Source organism: Belonocnema kinseyi, chromosome 4, assembly GCF_010883055.1.
Source record: "Belonocnema kinseyi isolate 2016_QV_RU_SX_M_011 chromosome 4, B_treatae_v1, whole genome shotgun sequence".
NCBI lineage: Eukaryota > Metazoa > Arthropoda > Insecta > Hymenoptera > Cynipidae > Belonocnema > Belonocnema kinseyi.
The window spans coordinates 104,257,248-104,260,665 of NC_046660.1; the positions used below are offsets into that span (position 1 = coordinate 104,257,248).

General features: G+C 28.0%; 1 protein-coding gene across 1 annotated transcript in view; it reads left to right on the forward strand.

The window, feature by feature from the left end:
• LOC117170634 overlaps positions 1 to 3,418 on the forward strand; it is a 429,481-nt gene that overhangs the window by 344,480 nt on the left and 81,583 nt on the right. The gene's annotated exons all lie outside the window — the stretch shown is intronic.

Genomic DNA, 3,418 nt, shown 5'->3' on the forward strand with positions numbered 1-3,418 from the left:
ATATATCTACACGGATTCGAAATTACTTTTTAAATGCGTGTTGAGAATATTTTAACGTTAACTAGTGCTAGCTTTGCGATTCCAGCCATTATTCGTTTAAAAAAATTCAAATAAACAAAAAAGATTAAGTAAGACAACAGTTAATCAAATGATCTTAGCTAAACCAACTGAAACAAATAAATGATTAAAACCAAAAATCGCTTAAAGAATTAATAACCAGAAATACGGAAATGATCGAATTCACAATCGTAAAATATTTAATCATTTCCTAACTCAAGGTGATTAAATCGTTTACCGATTATTTATTTTTATCGTTTAGTTACTTCAGGTGAATTAATTTGATTAGACTTTGGCTGATTTACCTATTTTGGTTCGTTCGGCATTTGTTAAATGGTGAATTATTTGAATCATACAGCACTACTACTAATCCATTAATTCTTATTAATATTTGATGGAAAATTCAATATTTAGTAAAGATACAAAAGCTAGACCATCTTGAGTCTGAAAATACTTTTTGTACGTGTGTTTGTGATGTGAAATGTTAGCACGTAGTGAAGATGATGAAAAAAGGTGATAAAAGCGACAGTAAGACTGAAAGCAGAAGAAGCGGGAGCTCTGAAAGGAAAACCAAGCACGGTCAAAGGAACGCGTGTAATGTGAGCTTCTGCCAAAACTTTTATCTTTAGAAGACTTTGGCAATTTAGAGGACGGAGTCAGAAAAAGAAAATATAGTACTGAAGGAGGAAACATAAAATGCATTGTGCACTCATCTTCCGTGCTGACAACATCATCCTCTGACGGAAGGTTGCTGATATAAACATAAACGGTGCATTTTCCCAAAAGTTTATCTCTTATCTGAGAAGACTTCAACTTAGTTTACCAAAGTGATGCACACTGAGGGCTATAAAATGATGAGCATTCATATATGGTTTACTGTAGAAAATATTACGTGAAGAATAAAGTTATAGAATAGTTATGAATAAACATTTTTGAAATTCAAAATTTGAGAAAATATTTCCATTAGAAGAAAATATGACTTTAGATCCCTAAAATTGTGTCCTTTTAGAACAAAAGTGGAATTGATTTGGTAAATACCTCAGGAATTTCGTTGTTGCCGTCGCGTTATCAACTATCAATTCAGCAGTATTGGTTTTTTAAAATCTCAATATATACTTTCTTCGAACCTAATATAAATAACAAAATCATTCCATTTAAAACTTTATTTTGGTCCTAGGGCCTATTAAAAAAACAATAGCAGATTTAGACTGATAATGAATAGTTTGATAGTCAATTTTCATCAAGTAAACGTACGCTCCAACTACGCGGCGGGTCTTCTATTTGTCTATTTGACCTTGAATTGAATCAACTATTCGATAAAATTAATTATAATAATCGTAATTGATAAATCAGCGACAATAAATACTTTTGTGTCAGTTGACAATTAAGTCACCTGAAGTTGTTTTTATGTTTAATTATTTCAGATAATTATTTAAAATATCAACTTTTTTCAATAGCATATTTAATAGAATCTTCTATATTGTTGAAGGTATTTACGAAATCATCAATCGCATCCGAGAGAACGATAGTTAGAATATCATCCAGTTATTTTATATAGTTTTTGCACGACACTCCTGGAAATCCGACGATCATTTTGATTCTGAATTTGAAAATATTAACATTTTAAATAAAGAAAAAGATACATGCCAAACATAAAAATATCAATAAACATATTTGTATAATTAAATAAAATAAAATCTCTATTACTATACAGTCCAAAATGTTAAATTTAAATGAAACTTACCGAAGCATTTTACAATAATAACATATGTTAACTACATACTTTGTTTTAATGAAGTAAAGAAACATGTCGCTTTCACGCACTTTTATAATTTTATATTCGGATGAATATACTCACCTTTCGTAATACGCATGTAAAAATGTCGTTATTTCTATTATTTGAAATCTATTCTCGTCATTTTAAAATAAATTGCCACATCATTCAAATGTTTAGTTCAATATTATAGAACAAAGCCTCTTTTTCAAGTTTTATTATGTTTCAATTAACAATCGTGCTGTTTCTCTTAACCAATTTCTTTTTTTTCCTCATTTTTAATTGATTAAAAAGGACTGTATTTCGTAAAACATGAACGACTCCAAAAAATTTACTATAATAAAATTTAACAATATTCAATATTTCCATAATTATTTCCATACTATTACAGATTAAAATGATACTTCCTAAATAGTATAAAACTGTTCGATCAATTTATTTTCATATTTTTAATTTTAACTTAGGTTATGCACCTAGAAAAAGATTGCAGCGTGGTCGGAATGTACGTTGGCTTGATAGAAATTAATTATCAATCAACTCATTATTACTCTAAATCTGATGTAAGTTTTTAATAAACCTATGTTTAAAAGAAAGTTCTGCATATAGTTTTATTACTATTTTAAGTATATTTGCCTTTCAGTACATGATTGTAAATTCTAAGGAGATCTTCGCTACTACGTAATACTATCTCCTTTAGAATTTTTTGCAAGTAATATGTGCAAAAAATATGACGGTATAGAAGATGTTTTCATTGAAAAACTATTACGTATAGTTATATTAATGGAATTACCAGCAATAATAAATGACTAAACTTATTTAGATTTCAATCAAAAATAATCTCAATTTTATATTATATTAAATTGTATGAAAATTATTGTTTGATCAAAAACAATTTTCTTATTACGAACCATGTCACAGGTCTTCAAAGTGGGGGAAATTGAAGAAAAAAAACTTTGCAAATGCCACAAATTTCACAAATTTCATCGACATAGATCACACTGAGCATTGATAGGTTTTTTCATCCAGAATAAGGGATCACTTTTTTAATTAACTTAAAATTTTTAAATATTTGAAATATCATGTACCAAAAATTTTAAAAATATCATTAAACTTTTGGAAAATTGTAAAGATCACTATTTTTTAAATAGGGTGTTCGTACGCATAAATATTATCCGATTTAATAAAAACTGATTAGAAAATCAGACACCCCTTAAAGATAATAAATGATGACATTTATCATCTTGATTCTCTTTTCGCCTACTATCTCACTTCCTACGTTTTACATTTTTAACTACTTTATGTTTTTTTTCTTATATATTAAACATAAAAAAATAATTAAAACTTTCGCTGTTTCTTAATAACTACTTATAATGTTCGAAATGATCTATTATTTAAAAAATTTACAAATTTCGACCGAATAAACTTGTTGCTTATATGTGTACGTAGAAGTAACAAATCATGTGAGATTTAAAAAAGTATAAATACTAATTATACCAGGTGTATACATATGAAACCGGTATTGCCATTTAGCGGCCAGTAGGCACACTTGTAGGCACTGTCGGAACTTACCATTTGTGCTAATTGGCG